The sequence below is a fragment of the Podarcis vaucheri genome (assembly GCF_965113315.1).
Source record: "Podarcis vaucheri genome assembly, chromosome: 14".
In the NCBI taxonomy this organism is placed as follows: domain Eukaryota; kingdom Metazoa; phylum Chordata; class Lepidosauria; order Squamata; family Lacertidae; genus Podarcis; species Podarcis vaucheri.
The window spans coordinates 55,670,611-55,685,639 of NC_138752.1; positions in this window are offsets into that span (position 1 = coordinate 55,670,611).

Genomic DNA, 15,029 nt, shown 5'->3' on the forward strand with positions numbered 1-15,029 from the left:
TGAGGCAACTGAATGCCGAGATACTCGCATCCAGGAAGAGAGAGGGGGAAGCAGCCGCCGCCTACAAGGATCTCCAGGTCAGGTTGGAAATGCTTACGAAGCAAGGGCAACTGACACCCAAACCGGAGGGAATTGGGTTGGGGAGAAGAGCAGACGGTCTAGTATCTCACTTTGATGGGAATTTACAACAGTACCCCAACTTCCGAGCAGATGTACAGTGTGTGCTGCAACTGCTGGACAAGGACTTTAGAGATGAGCAAGAGAAGGTGGGGTTTATCATGTCCCATTTGCATGGAGATGCTAAAGCATGGCTGCGCAATTTGTGGAGAGATAAGGATCCGGCGCTCCAAAGTGCGGATGCCTTCCTTAAAGCGATGGATGCGTGCTTTTTATCAAGCATAGACGTGGATCTTGCCCGGAAAGAGATACACGGACTGAAGCAGGGGAGGGCCAGTGTAAGGCAGTATCATGCCCGCTTTTTTGCACTGGTCAGTGCCCTGGAATGGGACAGAGATTCGGCTCCAGTCAGAGACCTGTTTTGGGAAGGCTTGAGCGGAGCGGTTAAAGACGAAATTGCGAGGGGGGAGAGACCCCGGACCACGCAGGAGGTCGTTCAGAGGGCGCTGATGGTTGGGGTGCGGCTGGAGGAATGTCCATGGAGCAGGGACGAAGGGCGTGGAGGGCGCGAACCAGCGAGAGGGTTCTCCTTCGTTCCCAGAGAAGCAGCGCGTGCGCAATCCACGCCTCCGCCAGGAGGGGGAGCGGAACCTATGGAGGTTGGTGGTGCTAGGGCTCAGTCAGCAACCAGAGCCCTAGCGCCGGGAGCAGTCAAAGCGAAGCCTCCTAGAGGGAACCGGAAATGTTACATCCGCGAAAGTCCTCAACACATGGCGAAAGAATGTCCCCAGAGGATCCACAAGCTCAATGCAGCCTCTGCAACGGTGACTGCAGCTACTCAGCACGGAGACTCACAGCAGGGAAACGACGGAGTCTGGCTGGAGACAGAGGCACTGGGGCCCAGCCAGACGAGTCAGTGAAGCAGTCCCCAGAGATTTTGCAGCCCACAGACCCCCTCCCGCCCAAACCTGCAGGGGCAGCGTGGCAGGCAGCAGCTGTATAGCGTGTTTATCGACAAAGTCCTGCCCTATAAAGTCCGCATTGCTTCCTGAGTCAACGGTGATTGGCACGTCCAGAGTGAGGCCATTGGGTAGCTGAAGCGATGCAGTGAGCTGCACTACTGGTTTGGGCGGGAGGGGGTCTGTGGACTTTATAGGGCAGGACTTTGTCGATAAACACGCTATACAGCTGCTGCCTGCCACGCTGCCCCTGCAGGTCGTTACAGTGGATGGCAGGGAGCTGCTAGGGGGGCAGGTGGTGAAGCAAACGCCACCAATGGTGATGCGGCTTGGAAATCACAGGGAAGTCATCAGTTTTAATGTCACCAGACTGTCGGACACGCCTATTGTCTTGGGCATGAGTTGGCTGGACAGGCACAGTCCGACGTTGGCTTGGTACCAGCGGCAGCTGGTCTTCGGCTCATCATATTGCGCTGAACACTGCATTCTGCCCCGGCAGGAGGGAGAGGAGGAGGAGGCACAGCTGCAGCTGGGGACGCTGCAAGCAATCCCCCACAAATACGCAGGATTTTTAGAGGTTTTCTGCGAGAAGGAGGCGGACAGGCTACCCCCCCCCCACAGACCATATGACTGCAAAATTGACCTACTGCCAGGGGCGGCGCTACCAAAAGGGAAGCTGTATTCCATGTCTGAGGACGAACTACAGGAACTCAAAGAGTTCATAGATCATAATTTGGAGCGCGGTTTCATCCGAGAGTCCAAGGCAGTGGGGGGCAGTCCTGTATTTTTTGTTAAGAAGAAGGACACGCCCCAAAAAAGGCTCGTAGTGGACTATCGGACCTTGAACAGCATGACCAAGCCATCGGACTTCCCCATGCCCAGGATCGGCGACCTCCTCGCGACGGTGCGCAAGGGCCGCGTGTTCACCAAGTTGGACCTGCGAGGGGCGTACAACCTCATTCGCATGCGGGAAGGAGGTGAGTGGAAGACAGCCATGTTCACGCCCCTAGGCACCTACGAATACAGAGTTATGCCTTTTGGACTACAAAATGGCTCCCACTGTTTTCAAGCTTTCATGCATCACGTGTTAGCGGGGCTCCTCTACAAGACGTGTGTCTGCTTCTTGGATGACATCCTGATATTTTCTGAATCACAACAGGATCACGACAGAGACGTCAAGGAAGTGCTGAGCAGGCTACAGCAGCATAGGCTGTACGCCAAGCTGGAAAAGTGCCAGTTCGACGTGACGGAGGTGGATTTCCTGGGCTACAAGTTGTCAGACAAGGGGCTCGCCATGGACAGCGCCAAGGTTCGCGCGGTGTTGGATTGGAAAAGCCCGCGCAACCGGAAGGAGGTCCAGCGGTTTGTCGGCTTTGCGAACTTCTATCGCAAGTTTATCAGGGGGTTTGCGATGCAAACGGCGGCCATCACAGACACGCTCAGCTCCAAGAAGAAGAAGTTCATCTGGATGGAACAGGCGGAGCAGTCCTTTCAGGCACTCAAGCGGCTCTTCGCGTCGGAAGAGCAGCTGCTGCATGTCAACCCCAGCAGGCCGATGAGGGTGGAGACGGACGCTTCAGACAGAGCCGTGGGAGCAGTCCTGTTGCAGCAAGACCCGCAGGGGGCTTGGAGGCCGGGAGCGTTTTACTCCAGGAAGCTCAGCAAATCTGAACAGAACTACACCATCTGGGACAGGGAGTTGCTTGCCATTCATGCAGCATTCAAGGCGTGGAGGCACTTCCTGATCGGCGCCAAGCACACGGTGCAGGTCTGCACGGACCACAAGAATCTGGAGCACTGGCGCACGGCGCAGTTCCTGAACCAGAGGCAGATACGTTGGGCTGAGTTCTTCGTGAACTTCGACTTCCGCATAGAGTATGTCCCGGGAGACACCAACGTCATGGCGGATGCCCTATCCCGTAAACCGCAGTATCTGGAGGAGGCGACGCCAGCGGCGGCCATGCACATCTTCGCACCGACAGTGTGGGCGTGCGCTTCGGCAACAGTTGACCTGGATGCGGTAAGGCGCGCGTTGCAGGATGACTCCTTTGCGCAAGCAAAGATGGCAGAGGTGCACAGGGGCACGGCGGCGACCGACGAGTTCCAGGTGCACGATGGATTGCTCATCCGTAAAGGGGCCATCTACGTACCGGGAGACGAACTTCGCGCCAAGGTGCTGCAGCAGCTGCACGACGCGCCCACTGCCGGGCACTTTGGCAAGGAGAAGACGATGGAATTAGTCGCTAGAGACTTCTGGTGGCCCAGAATGCGAGGGGAAGTCGCGGACTACGTGGCGAGGTGCGACACCTGCCAGAGGGCCAAACCAGTGCACAGACCGCCGGCCGGACTGCTGGAACCGCTGCAAACCCCGTTCGAACCGTGGGAGAGAGTTGCCCTGGACTTTGTCACGGATCTACCCAGCTCGAGGGGCAAGACAGCGGTGCTCATGGTGGTGGACTTGTTCACCAAGATGGCGCATTTCATTCCTTGTGCGAAGGTGGCCACGGCGGAACAAATCGCTAAACTATTCATAGATCACGTGTTCAAGGTTCACGGTCTGCCGCGGTCTATACTGTCCGACCGGGGGTGACAGTTCATCTCGAACTTCTGGCAGAAGCTGATGGGCTTCCTGAACGTCAAGATCAACCTGGCGTCGGCGAGACACCCGCAGAGCAACGGCCAAGCGGAGCGAGTCAATGCCATCATGCAGCAGTACCTGAGATGTTATGCAAACCAACAACCTGCAACGTGGGTGGATTACCTGCCACTTGCCGAGTTCGCCTACAACAACACGAAGCACGTGTCCACAGGGGTGACGCCGTTCTTCGCCAACAATGGAAGGCACCCCAGAACCTTCCCGGGACTGGAAAGAATGGGGGAGGGGGAGCCACAGGCAGCAGACGCGTTCGCGTCGGAGTTGCAGCAGGTCCACGATCAACTCAGGCGGCAGCTGGAGCTAGCTAAGCATGCATACAAGGTGCAAGCGGACAAACACAGGCGGGTCGGCAAAGAGATCCAAGTGGGAGACTGGGTCTGGTTGGCAGCCCACGCAGTGCCGGCCAGATCGTTGGCAAAGAAGAAGCTTGGGCATAAGCAACTGGGGCCCTACCAAGTTGAGGCACAGGTCAACCCGGTGGCCTTCCGGCTGACACTTCCGGAGGGATCCAGGATGCATCCGGTGTTTCACAGATCGGTGCTCACTCCCTACAAGGCTCCTCACAGATTTCAGGAACCGGGAACGGCACCGAGTCCGCTCCGGAGGGGGACCGAGCAGGGGGGAGTACCGCAGGAAGAGCCCCTCAACGAGGTCACAGAGATTTTGGACTCTAGATGGGGGGAAGAGGGGGTAGAATACCTTCTCGCCAGAGAGGGCACCCCAGCCAGTGCCAACAGCTGGGTGCCAGGCTACGCTTTGGAGGAACCTCTGCTCAAAGAAGAGTTTCATGCCCTCTTCCCGCACAGGCCCATGCCAGCCGAGTTTTTCGACGACTGGCTTTTCACACCCATGCTTTCCGCCAACACGTTCATGGGGTTCGACTCGGATGAGGAACCGACACTGGAAACGCGTTCCCCGGAGGGGTCACCCTCGGGATCTGCCTCAGAACCCTCGTATTGGTGGGATGATCGACCAGAGGAGCAGTGGCGCAGGAAGTGGCTGGAGGGTCCAGCTCGAGCGACGGACCCAGGAGCGACCGACGCAGAGACTGACGTGGACGTGTTCGGGGAGGATCTTGGGTTCGAGCACGGCGGCACAGAGATGGAAGAGGAGGTGACCGTCGTCGACGAACGCAAGGAGGAAGAACCGGAAGTCTTCAGCTGGATGCCCGCCACAGGAAGCGAACTGTATCCGGCATTCGTCCCCATGATGATGGAGCACCCAGCACCCACACCTGAAGGAGGGGAGGGGGAAAGGGGGGGCTTCGAGGGGGGGATGGATGTCAGGGGTTCAGGAGCAGAGGCGCGGGCAAGGGAGGAAACAGAGAGTGAAGGGAGAAGAGGAGGTTAAGGGGTGATATGATAGCCATGTTCAAATATATAAAAGGATGTCACATAGAGGAGGGAGAAAGGTTGTTTTCTGCTGCTCCGGAGAAGCGGACACGGAGCAATGGATCCAAACTACAAGAAAGAAGATTCCACCTAAACATTAGGAAGAACTTCCTGACAGTAAGAGCTGTTCGACAGTGGAATTTGCTGCCAAGGAGTGTGGTGGAGTCTCCTACTTTGGAGGTCTTTAAGCAGAGGCTTGACAACCATATGTCAGGAGTGCTCTGATGGTGTTTCCTGCTTGGCAGGGGGTTGGACTCGATGGCCCTTGTGGTCTCTTCCAACTCTATGATTCTATGATTCTATGATTCTAAGGGGAGGAGTCCGAAGGAAAGATGAGCGATGACGACGACCCAAGATCTCCGAGTCTTTCCAGTGAATCGGAAGATTCACAAAAAGGAGCAGCAGTGGCCAGGGCAAGGGGGGAGCTTAGGGGGACACCCCAGGAAGATAGAGCCAGAGGGGACTCAGAGGGGAGCAGTTGGAAATCGGGACCAGCGTCACCGCCAGAGAGCAGGGATGAGGAAGGGCGCCAGGGATCAAGCGCTGGCAGCTCACAACAGGAGGGAGGGCACGAGTCAGGAGTGGCCACACCTCCATCGGGGAGCGAAGAGACGGTTAGACGGAAAGTGGAAGGTTGGGCGCGCGCGCCAAGTTCAAATGCACAGGAAGGTGGCGCAGTAGGCAGCCCGGAAAGGGAGCCAGGTCCTAAAGCCCGGCGCAAGGAGACAGAAGGGTCTGGGGGGTCAACGTCAGAAGAATCCCGGAAGGAAGAGACCCCGGGGGGCAGAGGGACCCAGAGGAGAACTGTCAGGCGGAAAAGGTGGAGCAGGGCTAGGATATTAAGTTGGTGCACAAGGGGCGGAGACTCAGACGGAGCTTCGCCGATCTAAGCATAAGACGTAGAGTTGCGCGCAGCAGCTTGAGAATGGAGACTGTAACTCAATAAAGACTTTTATTTAATGATCGCTGGCTGGCGTGATCCTCTGTGAGCTAGGATCTGGAAGCAACCCTGACAGTAAGCTCCGTCTCATCAAATTGTGGGCATCCACGGCCTTGCGGAGAGGAGAGAAAGCGGGTGCCTACTAGAGAGCTCACGAACGGCAGACAATATGACGGCCGAACAGCAAATAGCGGAACTGAGAGAAGCAGTGTCACGACTGAATGCCGAGGCGCTGGCATCCAGGAAGAGAGAGGAGGACGCAGCTGCCGCCTACAGGGATCTCCAGGTCAGGTTGGACGTGCTTACGAAGCAAGGGCAACAGACACCCAAACCAGAGGGGATTGGGTTGGGGAGACGCACAGGCGGTCTGGTCTCTCACTTCGATGGGAATTTGCAACAGTACCCCAACTTTAGAGCAGACGTAATGTGTGCACTGCAACTACTGCACAAAGACTTTAGAGATGAACAAGAGAAAGTGGGGTTCATCATGTCCCATTTGCATGGAGACGCAAAAGCATGGCTGCGCAATTTGTGGAGAGATAAGGATCCTGCGCTCCAAAATGCAGACGCCTTTATTAAAGCGATGGATGGCTGTTTTTTATCAAGCATTGACGTGGATCTTGCCCGGAAGGAGGTGCATGGACTAAGGCAAGGGAGAGCCAGCGTAAGGCAGTACCATGCCCGCTTTTTCGCTTTGGTCAGTGCCCTGGAATGGGAAAGAGATTCGGCTCCTGTCAGAGACCTTTTTTGGGAGGGCTTGCACAGCTCGGTTAAAGATGAGATTGCGAGGGGGGAGAGACCCCGGACCACGCAGGAGATCGTTCAGAGGGCGCTGGCGGTGGGGGTGCGGCTGGAAGAACGTCCGTGGAGCAGGGAAGAAGGGCGCAGCGGGCGCGAACCAGCCAGGGGCTCCTCCTTCCTTCCCAGAGAAGCAGCGCGTGCGCAATCCACGCCTCCAACAGGGGGAGGGGTGGAACCGATGGAGGTTGGGAGTGCAAGGGCTCAGTCAGCAGCCAGAGCCCTAGCACCGGCAGCAGTGAAAGCGAAGCCTCCTAGAGGGAACAGGAAGTGTTATATCTGCGAGGATCCAGGGCATATGGCGAAAGAGTGTCCCCGGAGGCTCCACAAGCACACTGCAGCTTCGGCAATGGTGACTGCAGCAACGCAGCAAGGAGAACCGCAGCAGGGAAACGACGATGTCTGGCTGGAGGAAGAGGCACTGGGGCCCAGCCAGACGTGTCAGTGAAGCAGTCCCCAGGGAATTTACCGCCCATGGACCCCCTCCCGCCCAAGCCAGTAGTGAGGCTCACCGCATCGCTCCAGCTACCCAATGGAATCACCATGGACGTGCCAATCACCGTCGACTCGGGAAGCAATGCAGACTTCATAGGGCAGGACTTTGTCGACCGGCACGCTATACAGTTGCTGCCTGCCACGCTGCCCCTGCAGGTTGTCACGGTGGATGGCAGGGAGCTGCTAGGGGGGCAAGTGGTGAAGCAGACGCCACCTATGGTGCTGCGGCTTGGAAATCACAAGGAAATCATCAGCTTCAACGTCACTCAACTGTCGGACACGCCTATTGTATTGGGCATGAGTTGGCTGGACAAGCACAGCCCGACGCTGGCTTGGTACCAGAGGCAGCTGACCTTCGGCTCTTCCTTTTGTGCTGAACACTGCATCATGCCCCGGCAGGAAGGGGAGCAAGAGGAGTCACAGCTGCTGCTCGGCACGCTGCAAGCGATTCCCCACAAGTACGCAGAATTTTTGGAGGTTTTCTGCGAGAAGGAGGCAGACAGGCTACCCCCCCACAGACCATATGACTGCAAGATTGACCTGCTGCCGGGGGCGGCGCTGCCCAAAGGGAAGCTGTATTCCATGTCTGAGGACGAACTGCAGGAACTCAAAGAGTTCATAGATCATAATTTGGAGCGCGGTTTCATCCGAGAGTCCAGGGCAGCGGGGGGCAGTCCGGTATTCTTTGTTAAGAAGCGAGACACGCCCCAAAAAAGACTCGTGGTGGACTACCGCATTTTGAACAGTGTGACCAAGCCATCGGACTTCCCCATGCCCCGAATCGACGACCTCCTCGCAAAAGTACGCAAGGGCAGCGTGTTCACCAAGTTGGACCTGCGAGGGGCGTACAACCTCATTCGCATGCGGGAAGGAGGTGAGTGGAAGACAGCCATGTTCACGCCCCTGGGCACCTACGAATATAGAGTTATGCCTTTTGGATTGCAAAATGGCTCCCACGTTTTTCAAGCTTTCATGCATCACGTGTTGGCGGGGCTCCTCTACAAGACGTGCGTCTGTTTCTTGGATGACATCCTGATCTTTTCGGAATCGCAGCAGGAGCATGACAGACACGTCAGGGAAGTGCTGAGCAGGCTGCAGCAACATAGGCTGTACGCCAAGCTTGAGAAGTGCCAATTCGACGTAACGGAGGTGGATTTCCTGGGCTACAAGTTGTCTGACAAGGGGCTCGCCATGGACAGCACCAAGGTTCGAGCGGTGTTGGATTGGAAAAGCCCACGCAACCGGAAGGAGGTCCAACGATTTGTCGGCTTCGCGAACTTCTATCGCAAGTTCATCAAAGGCTTCGCTATGCAGACTGCAGCCATTACAGACACGCTCAGTTCCAAGAAAAAGAAGTTCATCTGGACAGCGCAGGCGGAGCAGTCCTTTCAGGCACTCAAGCGTCTTTTCGCCTCGGAGGAACAGCTGCTTCATGTCGATCCTAGCAGGCCGATGAGAGTTGAAACAGACGCCTCGGACAGGGCCGTCGGAGCAGTCCTGCTGCAGAAGGACCCGCAGGGGGTTTGGAGGCCGGGAGCGTTTTACTCCAGGAAGCTCAGCAAGTCCAAACAGAACTACACCATCTGGGACAGGGAGTTGCTGGCCATTCATGCAGCATTCAAAGCGTGGAGGCACTTCCTGATCGGCGCCAAGCACAGGGTGCAGGTCTGCACGGACCACAAGAATCTGGAGCACTGGCGCACGGCACAGTTCCTGAACCAGAGGCAGATACGTTGGGCTGAGTTCTTTGCGAACTTCGACTTCCGAATAGAGTATGTCCCGGGGGACACCAACATCATGGCGGACGCGCTCTCCCGTAAGCCACAGTATCTGGAGGACGCCACGCCAGCGGCCGCCATGCACATCTTCGCACCAACAGTGTGGGCGTGCGCTGCGGCGACAGTGGATCTGGAGGCGGTGCGACGAGCGTTGCAGAATGACTCCTTCGCGCAAGCTAAGATGGCAGAGATGCAAAGGGGCACGGCGGCGACCGATGGGTTCCAGCTGAGAGATGGATTGCTCATCTGTAAAGGGGCCATCTACGTGCCGGGAGACGAACTTCGCGCCAAGGTATTGCATCAGCTGCACGACGCGCCCACTGCCGGGCACTTTGGCAAGGAGAAGACGGTGGAATTAGTCGCCAGGGATTTCTGGTGGCCCGGAATGAGAGGGGAGGTCGCGGACTACGTGGCGAGGTGCGACACCTGCCAGAGGGCCAAACCAGTGCACAGACCGCCGGCCGGACTGTTGCAACCGCTGCAAACTCCGGTCGAACCATGGGAGAGAGTCGCCCTGGATTTCGTCACGGATCTGCCCAGCTCGAGGGGCAAGACGGCTGTGCTGGTGGTGGTGGACTTGTTCTCCAAGATGGCACATTTCATCCCGTGTGCAAAGGTGGCCACGGCGGAACAAACCGCCAAACTGTTCATAGACCACGTGTTCAAGGTTCACGGTCTGCCACGGTCTATTCTGTCCGACCGCGGGCGGCAGTTCATCTCGAATTTCTGGCAGAAGCTGATGGGCTTCCTAAACGTCAAGATCAACCTGGCGTCGGCGAGACACCCGCAGACCAACGGGCAAGCGGAGCGGGTCAATGCCATCATGCAGCAGTACCTGAGATGCTATGCGAATCAACAGCCGGCGACGTGGGTGGATTACCTGCCACTCGCCGAGTTCGCCTACAACAACACGAAGCACGTGTCCACGGGGGTCACGCCGTTCTTCGCCAACAACGGGAGGCACCCCAGAACCTTCCCGGGACTGGAAAGAATGGTGGAGGGGGAGCCGCAGACAGCAGATGCGTTCGCGTCGGAGTTGCAGGAGGTCCACGATCATCTGCGGCGGCACCTGGAGCTGGCCAAACACGCATACAAGGTGCAGGCAGACAAACACAGAAGGGTTGGCGAAGAGATCCATGTGGGAGACTGGGTCTGGTTAGCAGCCCACGCAGTGCCGGCCAGGTCGTTGGCCAAGAAGAAACTAGGGCATAAGCAACTGGGGCCCTACCAAGTCGAAGAGCAGGTCAACCCGGTGGCTTTCAGGCTGGCGCTTCCGGAGGGTTCCAGGATGCATCCGGTGTTCCACAGATCGGTGCTCGCTCCCTACAAGGCACCTCACAGATTTCAGGAACCAGGAACGGCGCCGAGTCCGCTCCGAGAGGGAACCGGGCAACGGGGAGTGGCACAGGAGGTGCGCATCAACAAAGTCACGGAGATTTTGGACTCCAGATGGGGGGAAGAGGGGGTAGAATACCTTCTCGCTAAGGAGGGCACCCCGGCCAGTGCCAACAGCTGGGTGCCGGGCTACGCTTTAGACAAACCTCTGCTCAAGGAAGAGTTTCATGCCCTCTTCCCCCATAGGCCAATGCCAGCGGACTTTTTCGACGACTGGCTTTTCACGCCCACGCTTTCAGCCAGCACGTTCCGGGGGTTCGACTCGGATGAGGAACCGACACGAGACGCCAGTTCCCCGGAGGGGTCGCCCTCGGGATCTGCTTCAGAACCCTCGTATTGGTGGGATGATCGACCAGAGGAGCAGTGGCGCAGGAAGTGGCTGGAGGGTCCAGGACGAGCAACGCCTCCAGAAGGAAGCGAGGGAGAGACGGACATGGACGTTTTCGGGGACGACCAGGGTTTCGAGCACGGCGGCACAGAGATGGAAGCAGAGGTGACCGTCGTCGACGAGAGCAGGGAGGAAGAACCGGAAGACTTCAGATGGAGGCCCGCCACGGGAAGCGAACTGTATCCGACATTCGTCCCCTTGACACGGCAGCACCCAGCTCCAGCACCGGAAGGCGGGGAGGGGGGAAGAGGGGGCTTCGAGGGGGGGATGGATGTCAGGGGTTCAGGAGCAGAGGCGAGGGAAAGGGAGGAAACAGAGAGCGAGGGGGAGGAGGCAGAAGAAAAGATGAGTGATGACGACGACCCGAGATCTCCGAGTCTTTCCAGTGAATCAGAAGATTCACAAAAAGGAGCACCAGTGGCCAGGGCAAGGGGGGAGACTAGGGGGACACCCCAGGAAGATAGAGCCAGAGGGGACTCAGAGGGGAGCAGTTGGAAATCGGGACCAGCGTCACCGCCAGAGAGCAGGGATGAGGAAGGGCGCCAGGGATCAAGCGCTGGCAGCTCACAACAGGAGGGAGGGCACGAGTCAGGAGTGGCCACACCTCCATCGGGGAGCGAAGAGACGGTTAGACGGAAAGTGGAAGGTTGGGCGCGCGCGCCAAGTTCAAATGCACAGGAAGGTGGCGCAGTAGGCAGCCCGGAAAGGGAGCCAGGTCCTAAAGCCCGGCGCAAGGAGACAGAAGGGTCCGGGGGGTCAGCGTCAGAAGAATCCCGGAAGGAAGAGACCCCGGGGGGCAGAGGGACCCAGAGGAGAACTGTCAGGCGGAAAAGGTGGAGCAGGGCTAGGATATTAAGTTGGTGCACAAGGGGCGGAGACTCAGACGGAGCTTCGCCGATCTAAGCATAAGACGTAGAGTTGCGCGCAGCAGCTTGAGAATGGAGACTGTAACTCAATAAAGACTTTTATTTAATGATCGCTGGCTGGCGTGATCCTCTGTGAGCTAGGATCTGGAAGCAACCCTGACAGCCATGTTCAAATATATAAAAGGATGTCACATAGAGGAGGGAGAAAGGTTGTTTTCTGCTGCTCCGGAGAAGCGGACACGGAGCAATGGATCCAAACTACAAGAAAGAAGATTCCACCTAAACATTCGGAAGAACTTCCTGACAGTAAGAGCTGTTCGACAGTGGAATTTGCTGCCAAGGAGTGTGGTGGAGTCTCCTACTTTGGAGGTCTTTAAGCAGAGGCTTGACAACCATATGTCAGGAGTGCTCTGATGGTGTTTCCTGCTTGGCAGGGGGTTGGACTCGATGGCCCTTGTGGTCTCTTCCAACTCTATGATTCTATGATTCTATGATTCTAAGGGGAGGAGTCCGAAGGAAAGATGAGCGATGACGACGACCCAAGATCTCCGAGTCTTTCCAGTGAATCGGAAGATTCACAGAAAGGAGCGCCAGTGACCAGAGCAAGGGGGGAGCTTAGGGGGACACCCCAGGAAGAAGGGACAAAAGGGGGTTCAGAGAGCAGCAGTTGGAAATCGGGGCCAACATCCCCAACAGAGCGCAGTGGGGGAGAAGGGCGCCAGGCATCAGGATCAGGCGGCTCGCCGCAGGGGGGAGGACATGAGTCAGGAGTGGCCACACCTCCATCGGAGAGAGAAGAAACGGTCAAGCGGAAAGTGGGAGGTTGGGCGCGCGCGCCAAGTTCAAATGCACAGAAAGGTGGCACAGTAAGCAGCCCGGAAAGGGAGCCAGGTCCTAAAGCCCGCCGCAAGGAGACAGAAGGGTCCGGGGGGGTCAGCGTCAGAAGAGTCCCGGAAGGAACAGCAAACTGAACTCTGTACTGCACCCCATTACTGAGTTAGACCCCTGCTTCAGTTTCAATAGCTCTTGTGTACCTGCAGATTTCTGCTGCGGGTCCTGGAACATGGACTTGAGGTAAGTCATAAAGCTGCCCAATCTCAACAAACAAGGATGCTGATTAATCAGTAAATCACCTGGCAACTCCTTCCATAAGATTAATCACACAAAAAAGCATTGCTGGTCTGTCTGAAAATCATCTTCCCTCACTTTGAAAAACATGTTCACATTCGCTTTAAACCCAAGGAACTCATAGGTCTCGCCATTGAACTTCGGGGGGGGTGTCATTGGGGTGTCTCACTGAACGCCTCTGCGATTTGGCCCCCAGTCTTCCAAGTTCCGTATTTTGATGATTTATTGCACTACTTAATTGTTCTACATGTCATCTTAACAATAAATTTTGTCCATCAACTGTCTCCCCCCACTGCTTCCTCCTCCTCTTCGTCTCCCATTATTTCCCAAATAATTATTTCCCAACTTTCCCCCTCATTTGCCTCTGAGCTGTGACCTCTCTCAAAGCCCTATTGTAAATCTAAACTGTCTTCTTCTTCCTCTTCCCTGGAAGGATTGGGCTGGAGAGGCAGTCTCCACCATTCCTCCTCTGCTCAGACCTTATGCCAGTCACTATCTTACCAAACAGGAGGGGCGGGAAATGTCCAGTAGCACCTTTGAGACCAACTAAGTTTGTTCTTGGTATGAGCTTTTGTGTGCATGCAAACTTCTTCAGATACACTGAAACAAGATACACTGAAACAGAAGTCACCACACCTTTATATTGTGAAGATCTAATGAGGGGAGTGATATATGCTGCATTGCAATAATTGGAAGAAAGATAGGATTAAATAACAATATATTTTCCATTAAAACACTGACTATTAAGGGGTCATTAAATCACACACATCAGCAATGTGATCAATGAGATGAATTTTTTAAAAATGTGAAAGCGGGATTCATTCTCAGGGAGTTCCATACCTAAAGAAAAGCTCTTTACTGAAACCTCAGGCCACAAATAGATTCAGGTGGCTAGGAGGCCCTTGAAGTGTAGCTGGGTTCCCACAAAGTAAGACGCAATGGTAACACCAAGAAACCTTATTGAACTAACAGAACTGGCCAACAGGGGCAAAGCAGCTGCTTTTATACATTTCTGAAGAGCTAGGCCACTCCCACTCTCAATGTGATTGACTGTCTAAACTCCCAAGCTATGCATCATAACTTAGAGTTTAAGGGCCAATGGCAGTAGCCCAAATCCTGAAATGTTCTGTGATTGGATATCATGTATTGAATCAGAACACAGGAGCTCAGAAGTCTTAGTCCAGACTTGGAGGAGGAGGTGAAATTGGTTATGGTATGGTGGGCCCAAGATATTGGACACAATATATATACAAACGAATGGGAAGGAGGACATCAGGTTCAATGCACATTACAATCTTAGAGAAAATGTGATGAAGATGTTATATAGATGGTGCCTAACCCCGGCCAAATTGGCCAAGATGTATAAGAATAGTTCAAATGCTTGTTGGAGGTGTAAAAATGGGGTAGGTACCTTTATGCACATGTGGTAGGAGTGTAATAGGATAAGAGAAATTTGGGGTGTTATATATAATGAACTCAAAAAGATTTTCAAATTCTCAATTTCAAAAAAACCTGAAGCCCTGCAGTTAGGTATCATGTCCATGGAGATTAAGAAAAATCCTATACCTCTTTTTATGTATGCAACCACAGTGGCTGAAAATTGGATAACAAGGAATTGGAAAGGTGATAACAGCCCCACAAAAACGGATTGGCAAGAGAAAATGATAGAATATTTACAACTTGCCCAAATGACAGGGAGAATAAGAGGAAACTCAATAGAGAGAGTTAATAAAGATTGGATAATATTTAAAGAATATCTTAAAAACTACTGTGACGATGTTAATCTCCTGACAGACTTAGAATGAATCTTGAATTATAGAGAAAGTACATAGTAAATTTTTCTTGATAATAAATGGGAAAGTAAAACAATAACAATGAAATGTGTATAGACCGGGGGTCGGCAACCTGCGGCTCCAGAGCCGCATGCGGCTCTTTAAAGCCTTTGCTGCGGCTCCGGGGCGGTGGCGAGGGGAGGAGGCGAGGGGCGGAGGTGAGGGGAGGAGGCGAGTGGCGGAGGCAAGGAGCGGAGGCATAGGCGCAGACTCCATGGGGCCTGAGGGGGCCCGAGCCCCCTCAAAAATTCGTTTGGGGGGGCTCTGCCCCCCCAATAATCTCGGG